The sequence below is a fragment of the Onychomys torridus genome, chromosome 9 (assembly GCF_903995425.1).
Source record: "Onychomys torridus chromosome 9, mOncTor1.1, whole genome shotgun sequence".
Taxonomy (NCBI): domain Eukaryota; kingdom Metazoa; phylum Chordata; class Mammalia; order Rodentia; family Cricetidae; genus Onychomys; species Onychomys torridus.
The window spans coordinates 34947237-34958158 of record NC_050451.1 but is presented as its reverse complement, the minus strand read 5'-3'; positions in this window follow the sequence as shown (position 1 = coordinate 34958158).

The window sequence follows — 10922 nt, the reverse complement described above, 5'->3', positions numbered from 1 at the left end:
AAGAAGCAGGAGAATGAATGTAAGGTATTGAGGTCACCCTTGCCCATAAGAAGGAATTCCCAGACAACCTGAGTTACAGAGATCTTGCCTCAAAGACAAAACAAAATAGCAACTGCACATGGGATAAACTCCTGTAAGCTCACCACTGGAAAGGTTGAGGCAGGAGGATGGCAAGTTTAAGGCGAGCTTGGCTCCACAGGGGAATCTTGTCTCCAACAGCAACATCAACAAACAACATAAATAGGGGGAAAAAAATGCTGTGCACACATAATGGAATATTACCCAGCTTTCAAAGAAGGAGATCCTGGCATGTACTAAAATGTATTTGACCTTGATAACTCTATATCAAGTGAAACAAGCCTATGCAAAAACAAATACTAGACAGTTCCATTCGTGTGGGTTGTTTGTTTGTTTGTTTGTTTGTTTGTTTGTTTTAAAGTAGCCAAGCGCTTAGAAAGTAAAATGAATTGAGTTGCCTGGGGCTGAGAAGAAAGACAGCAGAAACTGCCACATGATGAACATGAGAGAGAATACGGTTCCTTTACAATATGATACAATTCTAAAGTTCTAAAGCTCTTGTACAGCTCAAAACACGCGGGTAGCAATAGTGTGTGTGTGTGAGTGTGTGTGTGTGTGTGTGTGTGTGTGTGTGTGTGTGTGTGTGCGCGCGCGCACTTGGGGATCAAACCAGGGCTTCTCATGTACCAAGCAAATGTTCTATCATTAAGCCACACCCCTAACATAATATGGTAAATTTTAAGTTATGTGTTTGTGTGTGTTGTGTGCTTATGTACATGTTCATGAATATACATGTGTGTTCATGTGGAGGCCAGAGGTCAACATGTGGTATCTTTCTTTATCTTTCTCTGAGTTTTTGAGACAACGGTCTCTCATTGCACCTCCCCTCTCATTTCAGTCAGACTAGTTGGATCAGCAAGCTCCTGAGGATCCGCCTACACCCCCTTCCCACCCTATGTCCTGGTTAGTCACATGCCAACGTGCCCAGGGCTTTATGTAGATCCTGGTGATATGAACTCAGATGTTCATGTTAAACAGCAAGTGCCTTACCCACTATGTGTTATAGGTGTTTTAGAATCTGAAGACATTCACAGCAGAATGTGGAGCTGCAGAGATGGCTCAGTAGTTAAGAGCATTGATTGCTCTTCCCATGGACCCAGGTTTGAATCCCGGCACCCATATGGTGGCTCACAATCAGCTGAAATTCCAGTTCCAAGAGACCCAACACCCTCTCCTGACCTCTGAGGACACTACACGTTCATGTTGCACAGACATAAATCCATACACATACAAACCATCCCTACACATAAATTTTTTTAGAAAATATGTTTGAACAATTACCACCAATACTCCTCAAACTAGTTCATAAAATAGGAAAGGAAGGAGTACTTCAAAGCTCTTTTTTTGTTTGTTTGTTTTTTTCAAGACAGGGTTTCTCTGTACCTTTGGAGGCTGTCCTGGACTAGCTCTGTAGACCAGGCTGGCCTCGAACTCAAGGAGATCCTCCTGCCTCTGCCTTCCAAGTGCTGGGATTACAGGTGTGCACCACCACCGCCTGGCTCAAAGCTCTTTTTATGAAGCCAATCCCTGACACCAAAACCAGACAAAGTTCCAACCAAAAAAGAAAGAAAGAGGGAGGGAGGGAGGGAAAGAGAGAGAGAGAGAGAGAGAGAGAGAGAGAGAGAGAGAGAGAGAAAGAAAGAAAGAAAGAAAGAAAGAAAGAAAGAAAGAAAGAAAATTATCAGCCAATCTCTCCAATGAGCATAGGAGCAAAAGTCCTCAATGCAGTACTGATTCAAGATCACATCAAAAAGATTGTCTGCTGTGATCAGTCTGGCTTCACCAGAGAGCTATAGTGACGGTTTAACGTTTGAAAATCAGTAAATGTAATTCACCACATGAACAGACTCAGCGACAGGAACCACGTGATCCTCTCCTTAGCTTCAGAAAAGGCCTTTGACAAAACCCAACATCCATTCATGACGAAGTCCTGAAGAATCTAGAGAGAGAGGGAGACACATATCAACATTTTAAAGGTGGTATGCAACAAGCCCATAGCCAGTATCAAGCTAAAAGAAGAAAACCTCAAAGCCATAAAATCAGCAACAAGACAAGGATGTCCACTTTCTACATTCCTGTTCAATAACCACGTTTTTTTTTTTTCCAAGTCCAGGAATAATAGCCATTCCTAATTCGATGTAAGACATTGGAAGCTGCAAGAATCAGTCAGGCATTGAGGAGAACAATGTGACCAAGGGGCCGTGGTTGGATGGAGTAAGCACTGCCTTGGCAGGGTTTCAGCTGCTCTTAGCAGCAATGCTCCATGCCCTTTGCTCTGAGAGCTGGTCTAGCTATTACAGGCTGAAAGAGAGCCAAGCCCCTATCCGGAAGGGTTCATGTTTGAGGACTCCAGGTAGGTCTCCGCCGTCATTTGAAAGGGGCTCCCCAACCACTCTTTCTCATGTGTATGTGTATATGGTGTGCACATCTGTATATAGTAAGCACCACACACGTGCAAGTACACGTGTGTGCATGCGGGTGTGGAGGTCAGAGGATGACACGGGGTGTGTTCCACAATCGCTCCTCACTGAGGCAAGGGCTCTTGCGGAACCCAGAGCTTGCCAATTTGGCTAGTCCAGCTAGCTAGCTTGCCCCAAGAATACCATCTCTGCGCCCCCCCACCAAGAGCTGTGGTTAGAGGTTGGTTCCTATGCCCACTGGCTTTTATGGAAAGTTTAGGGATTTGAACCCTGACCCTCAGCCTTACACTGTAGTCTCTTTATCCACTAAGCCATCTCCCAGTCCCTCTAAGTCTTTCCCTTAAGTAGAAAATAGCAGAACTTCATTTACAATTTCCATCGACAGGAAAAGGCAGCTCAGTTACCAGACCACCCCCTCCAATCTGACTAATTCAGAGACTGTTCCTGTACCATCCATCACCAGGTACGGCTGGAACCCCCAACCCAAAGCCTTCCTCCCCAGGGTCCACTGATTCCTGAATCCCACCATTTGAGAGTCGTTTCTTTGAAACACTGCCTCCCCCCTAAGACCTCTTTTCAAACCCAGGAAAGGACGTAACAGTAAGACATGACAAGATTTATGTCTGTGCTTTCTTTGTTTTGGTGCGTACTTTATGAATCTTTGTCCACTTCTTTGGGGAGGGAAATGTGCCGTGAGCACACACATTAGAATTTTACACAGTTTCTCGAGTTCACAGACTCCTACTCTCTTCTTGTCCTCTGAGCCCTTGCAAGACTGAGTCTAACTGGAAGATTCCACAGAGACCTCTGGCAGGGAAGAGGGTGGGATGCGCTACCTCCAGGGTGGGAGAGACTTCACCTGAGGGTGAATGCTCAGGTGAATTTGAATGAGCACAAATTTGTCTGCTCCCATCATAAGGTATTTTATTTATTTAGGTTTATCTTATCTTCATTTGTGTGTATGTGTGTTTGTATATAGCACATGAACGTAGGCGCCCTTGTGTGTGTATGTATATAGCACATGAACGTAGGCGCCCTTGTGTGTGAATATAGCGCATGAACGTAGGCGTCCTTGAAGGCCAGAAGAGACGTCAGGTCCCTTGGAGCTGGAGCTGCCTGAGTGCCAGGAACCGAACTCCAGTCCTTAGGAGGGTTCTCAGCCAGTGGGCCAACATTCCAGCTCCAATGGGATGTTTCAAAGTCCACTCTAGCTAGATATTGAATAAACATGACACAAGATGAAACAAAACATTGATTCGTTACTAAGATTATCTCATTTAATGGAGACAATGACGCCATGAAGGATTGTTAGCATCTTTCACAGATGAGGAAACTGAGGTTCAGAAAGAGGAAACAGCTTGCTCAAGATCTCTGTGGTGAGCACGAAGCCCTTGGTTCTTCCCATGCCGAGAATTGTCCACAGTCCCTCTCTACTCCCTGTTCCCTCCTGGGTTCCCTCAACACACTGGCCCCGCCCCGCCCCCATTCAGTATCAGGTGAGGTGGCAGCTCTCAGGAACATCTCCCTTGGCTCCCCACCCTGTTGTGAGCAACTTCTTCTGTAACTTAAACCATCTCTTTTGAAGATGGTCTGTCCCTGCCGGTCCCTGTCAAGTCAGTCTCTTTGCTGGCAGCCATCTATGAGAATAGACGTGCTGAGGACAGGAATATGATCCGGAGGGACCACTGGTCTTTGGGAGCAACTGTTTATAGTGCATCATATACTTCAATTTTTTAAATTTTATTTTGCATATATGTGATACACACATACTGTGGTGCAAGTGTGGAGGTCAAAGGAATACTTTTTTATTTTTATTTTTTTTTTAATTAAGACAGGATCTCACATGTAGAGCAGGCTGGCCTCAAACTCACTAAGATCCACTTGCCTCCACCTCTCCAGTGCTGAGATTAAAAGTATACACCACCACACTCAGTAGAGGACAACTTTTCAGAATTAGTATTGGTGAAATTATTAAGGCCACTCCACGTAGTTAAAAGGGAGGTTTATTTTGTTGGGTAGCTTACAAATGAAGGGGTAGGTAGGTTGCAGGGTCTGGCAAAGGCATGGCGCAGTCCGGCGGTGTTCTCTGGAGAACTCTGCTCGGTCTACCTCCAGCGTCCAGGGTCCAAGCACTAAGAGAGCCCCAGCATCCTGGAACTCGGGTCTTCAACGTCCTCTTTCAGCCCCGCCTTGTAGGCCTTACCATTACGGAAGCCTCTATGAGGGTTGGAACTTCCAGGTCAAAGCTGGAATGGCTACCCACTACAAATTAGTTTTCACATTGTACCTTGTTTGAGGCGGGGTTTCTCTTGTCTCTTTTAAAACATCAGAAACAAAGTATGTAAGATAATGTTTTATTTTGTCAGTACCAGCCACTTAGCCCTGCACTTTGCATGGACTATGGACTAGTCAAGTGCTTTACCAACTGAACCACACTTCAACTATGAAAAAAAACAGTCTTTTGGAGACAGGGTTTCACGTATCCCAGGCTGGCCTCACTATGTCACTGGGCATGACCTTGAACTTCCGATTCTGCAGCCTCCACTTGAGTTCTAGGATTACATGCATGCACCAAAAGGAACACTTGGTTTATGCAGTGCTGAGAACCAAACCCAGGGCTTCCTGTGCACTAGGCAAGCATTCTCCCAACTGAGTGAGCTACATGCTTAGGGCCAGCCTAGAAACTTGTGATAGTTGTATTGTAACTTAATTGGTGGCCTCTCTAACACCGATGTATTTTATTTTGTGTCTTTCAAACCACGATACCAGGAAGAAATCTGCCAGTTTCCCCAGGACTGCCAGATGGGGAGCTCGCAGGAAAACTACGTTTAAGCATTTTGCCTGGAAGAGGTGAAGCAGGCCAGCATCCTGTCGCTGTAGCTTTTCAGGTATTCTCCAGGCGGCATCAGTGGTCCTTTAGAATGGGTGACAATAATTCAGGAGCAAGATGAGGGAAACGGGGTGGGGGTGGGGTGGGGCGGGGCGAGGGCGGGCAGGGGGCGGCGTGAGACCAGCAACTTAGAGGCTGCTGGGAAGATGGTAGTTTTCCCTGCTTTGGGGCTTTCTTGTTTTCTGTGCCCTGTTGCTTCTGTGGTCCAGAACCAGTTGCCTTCGGGAGTTTAGTGGCAAAGGCCGTGTGCCTCTCCCCCTCTGCAGAGCCCTCTGCTCATACCTGGGTCTCCCTCAGCCTGCCTCTCCTGCCCTGCTGATCCCTGACACCCAGCAAAGCCTCATTGACTTCCATATTCAAAGGCCGTGGCAGCCTCCTCTGGCCCCAATGCAGCCTCTTGCCAGGGATAAGAAGATCCCAGAGACAATTGGCCACTTGTCTACCAAATGGGCAAAGGCCTGAGAACTGGTTGAGAGGAGGGGAGGGAGAGGGGAGGATAAAGGGGTGCCAAGAGGAAGGAGGAATTGAGATTTCTGGAATTTCTGCCTCCTTTGCCAACATCCATGAAGAAGCAGGGCAATAAACAGAACTTGGCATGCACAGGACTTTGGCCCTGGAGTCCTGGGACACGTGAAAGCCTCTGAGCAGAAGTGGCTTTCTTTGCCAGAGTTTACAAGGGAGGCTCCCTACTATAGGAGAAAACAGTCAGCCTTGAGGGTCACGACCAAGGACCTGGGGCCACCAAGGCCACTAAGGAGACCAGCAAGTTCTCCACAGATGAGCTGGGAGACCAGTGTCTCTTGAGCCCACCTGAGCCTCGACCTCCCTTCTTCTCCTAGGGCCAGAAGGCCATGCAGCCTGAGTAGACTTTACATGTACCCAAGAGAAATAGCCAACACCACTCTGAAGGAAATTTGCCAAAACTGGAACTTGAATCTGATTAAATCCCTAAGTCCAACAGTGGATGGAGTCCCTAGAGATCCTAGGAGTGAGTCACTGTACCTAAGGGATCTTTACACAAATGCAGCTAAGGCAACTGGGCTTGCTTCTCCCTCCCTTCCTCCCTCCCTCCCTCCCTCCCTCCCTTCTTACATCCCTCCCTCCCTCCTCCTCCTCCTCCCCCTCCTCCTCCTTTTCTTTCTTTTTTTTTTTTTTTCCAAGACAGGGTTTCTCTGTGTAGCTTTGGAGCCTGTCCTGGACTAGCTCTGTAGACCAGGCTGGCCTTGAACTCACAGAGATCCGCCTGCCTCTGCCTCCCGCATGCTGGGATTACAGGTGTGCGCCATCACCGCCCGGCTTCCTTCTTTCCTCTGTGTGTACACATTTGTGGAGGCTAAGAAACTCCATTTTATGCCAGGCATCTGTCTTGGTACCCACCAGTGGTTTGTCCAACTCCAGTCTCTGGAAGTCAAGTCCCAGTAACCCTGACTCAGTGACCCCCACCCAAACATGCTCAGTCGAGACCATCTGCTTGTCAAGATATGACTAACTGCTTTTTGGCTTCTGTAACCTGCTTGTGCAGACATTCAAGGACTGTTTTGAGGTCACCTTGACTGCCTTAATCTTGGCAGAGCAGAGTAGTCATGGCTTGTTTGTGCAGATATTCAAGGGCTTGTTGTGGTTTTTGCCTTTAAAAACCCTTCCTCCTAGCCAAGCAGTGGTGGCGCACACCTTTAATCCCAGCACTCGGGAGGCAGAGGCAGGCAGATCTTTGTGAGTTTGAGGTCAGCCTGGCCTACAAATCAAATTCCAGGACAGCCAGAGCTGTTACACAGATAGATCCTATCTCAAAAAAACAAAGACAAAAACTCCTTGGGGTTGGGGATTTAGCTCAGTGGTAGAGCACTTGCCTAGCAAGCACAAGGCCCTGGGTTCGGTTTTCAGCTCTGAAAAAAAAAAAAAAAACAACAAAATAAACAAACACATAAACAAGACCTCCTTCTCTTGCCAGGTGGTATTGACACACAGCTTTAATCCCAGCACTCAGGAGGCAGAGGCAGGCGGATCTCTGTGAGCTTGAGAGCAGCCTGGTAAACAGAGTGAGGTCTAGGACAGCCAGGACTACACAAAGAAACATTGGCTCAAATAAACAATCCTTCCCTCATCCTCCTTCCCCCAGTAATTTCTAGTTTGGCTCAGATCCTGTTGTCTTGCTAGCAGCAATCAGTACATCCTTTAATTATAATTGGATTGAGCCTGCGGTCTCTCCTTGGTGGTTTCAAACTTCATAACACATTCGTGCATGTGTGTGCTGGTTGGTGTGTGTTGAGGTCAGAGGTCAATACCAGTGTCTTCCTTAATTACTCTCCACCTTTTTTGTTTGCTTGCTTTGGGTTTTTTCAAGACAGGGTTTTTCTGTGTTGTTTAGGCTGTCCTGGAACTTGCTCTGTAGATCAGGCTGACCCCAGACTCTCACAGACGCACCTATCTCTGCGTCCTGAGTGTTTGGGTTTAAAGGTGTGAGCCATCACCGGCCATATCCACCTTGTTTTTTGAGTTAGGGTCTCTTATTGAACTTAAAGTTCATCCATTTTAGTAGACTGGTTGATAAGCAAGCCCAAGAGACAATGAAATTCTGATCCCCCTGCCTCCACATCCCTGGGACAGGAATTATAGGGCAGGTGCCCCCCATATCTGGTTCGAGTTTGTCTTGTTGAAAAGTAGTCTCACTGTGAGGCCCAGGCTGGCTTTGAACTCATCATTCCTGCTACCTTAGCATCCTGAGTGCTGGGATTTGGCCATGGTGCATGCCCTCACCCTTGGCAGTAGGTTTTAAAAGACTCTCTAAGGACTAAATAAAAAGTTTGTCCATTCTGTTTTCCCATTACTGACAAGATAAAGACCTAAATTTAGTCTGTGACCTCAAGGCCAGGGGTTACCACCTCTCACGTTCCACCAACCTTCCACGGTCTCTCCTTCAACCCTTCCAGCTCCATGTTCCTTTATATTAGAGCCACATTCTTGATTTTATTTTACTTATTTGTATGTGAGTGTGGTTTCTGTGTATATGAATATGTGTGTATGAGTCTGTGTGTTTCTCTGTGTGTGTATGTGTGTGTGTGTCTATGTGTGTCTGAGTTTGTGTATATGAGTGTGTGTATGAGTCTGTGTGTGTATAGTGTGTGTGTATATGAGTCTGTGTGTTTATGAGTGTGTCTGTGTGTATATGAGTATTTATCTGTGTGTATGAGTATGTGTGTATGAGTCTGTGTGTTTCTCTGTGTGTGTATGTGTGTGTGTCTATGTGTGTCTGAGTATGTGTATATGAGTATGTGTATGAGTCTGTGTGTGTATGAGTGTGTGTATAGTGTATGTGTATATGAGTCTGTGTGTTTATGAGTGTGTCTGTGTGTATATGAGTATGTATCTGTGTGTATGAGTATGTATCTGTGTGTATGAGTATGTATGTGTCTGTGTGTATATGAGTGTGTATAAGAGTCTTTGTGTGTCTATGTGTTTATGAATGTGTGTGTGAGTGTGTGTGTGAGTGTGTATGTGTGTATGAGTCTCTGTGTGTGTATGTATGTGTATGAGTCAGTGTGTATGAGTCTCTGTGTGTATGAGTCTGTGTGTGTGAGTATGTGTGTGTGTATAGTACGTGTGTATATGAGTCTATGTTTATGAGTGTGTCTGTGTGTGTATGAGTATGTATCTGTGTGTATGAGTATGTGTGTGTCTCTGTGTATATGAGTGTGTATAAGAGTCTGTGTGTCTGTGTGTTTATGAATGTGTGTGTGAGTGTGTATGTGTATATGAGTCTCTGTGTGTGTGTATGTATGTGTATGAGTATGTGTGTGTCTTGTGTGTGTATGAGTCTCTGTGTGTATGTGTGTGTGTTTGAGTGTGTGTGTGTCTATATGTGTGTGAGTGTGTGTCTTATATGTGTGTGAGTGTGTATGTGTGTATGAGTCTCTGTGTGTGTATGTATGTGTATGAGTCAGTGTGTATGAGTCTGTGTGTGTATGAGTCTGTGTGTTTATGAGTGTGTCTGTGTGTGTATGAGTACGCATCTGTGTATATGAGTATGTGTGTGTCTGTGTGTATATGAGTGTGTATAAGAGTCTGTGTGTCTGTGTGTTTATGAATGTGTATGTGAGTGTGTATGTGTGTATGAGTCTCTGTGTGTGTATGTATGTGTATGAGTGTGTGTGTCTTGTGTGTGTATGGGTCTGTGTCTGTATGTGTGTGTGTTTGAGTGTGTGTGTGTCTGTATGTGTGTGAGTGTGTGTCTTATGTGTGTGTGTGAGTGTGTATGTGTGTATGAGTCTCTGTGTGTATATGTATGTGTATGAGTCAGTGTGTGTGTCTTGTGTGTGTATGAGTCTGTGTGTGTGTGTGTCTTCTGTGTGTATGAGTCTGTGTGTGTGTGTGTGTGTGTGTGTGTGTGTGTGTGTGTGCGTGTGCGTGTGATGTACAGCGGTCAGAAGACAGCTTCACAGTTGGTTCTCTCCTTCCACCCTTATGTCGGTCTAGGGAAGGAACTCAGGCCATCAGCTGAGGAATGACCCCTGAGACTGGCGTTGTGTGAAGAGACCAGAGACCACATTGCTGACGTTGAGGAAGGCTGAATGGAGCGAGGCCTGGGGCACTGAAGATAACATCTCCGAGGAGTGACCACCTAGGCAAGCATTGTTCTAACTAGTTTTTTTTCTTTTGGGGGTGGGAGTGTGGTGGGGGTGCATTGGAAATAATCTTCTTTGGCTCAGACCTGTGGAAGTCATCACTTCCTTCAAGTGAACCTATAGGAATCCAACAGATGAGCTGTTGATATCAGAGGGCCCGCCTCTCCTCAGGTCTTGCTAAAGTTGCCATTGTCTAGAAGATGTTTAGTAGGAAACCGGGAAGTCTTCCACACAGGTCCAGACAGCGGGTACCTTCCCTCTTTTCCCTCCCATCACCTTTCCCCAACACTTCTAACCACAGCTTTTCATCCCCTAGGTATCCCAGCCCCCAACCCTGGGAAGACAGAATTGAGTCTGCGGCTCCCTCCTTACGTTTGGTCCTCTAGTGAACAGTGTAAACTCTCTCCCCACACAGCTGGCTTCGGGGGTCAGCTCACTGGGTGGTGGATGAAGAGGAGTCTGGTCAGTAGGAAGATCTACACTGGAACCTTACACAGAAGCATTTTCTTCAGCCTAAAGGTTTTCTTCTCAAAGAGAGGGAAACATTTTTCACAGGCTCCTTTAAAAGGTGGACTTTGGACACATGACTGAGGGAGTCAACGCTGCCCGCCGAATTCAATTTCTGTCTCAGGTCCCCCTCATCTTGGTAAATCCTACCTGTCCACAGAGAAGCCTTTCCCACACTCCCCCCAAGTCCTGTATAGCCCATCGTTTGCCCCTATGAATTACTACAGCTGAATCTTCCCTGAGACTTCACTGTCAGACTGTGCCCTTTGGGTTTTTTATTTTGTTTTGTTTTGTTTTTTTGTTTTGTTTTGTTGTTGAAAAGATTTATTTATTTATTACGTATACAGTGTTCTGTTTGCATGTGTTCCTGCAGCCCAGAAGAGGGCACCAGATCTCATTACAGAT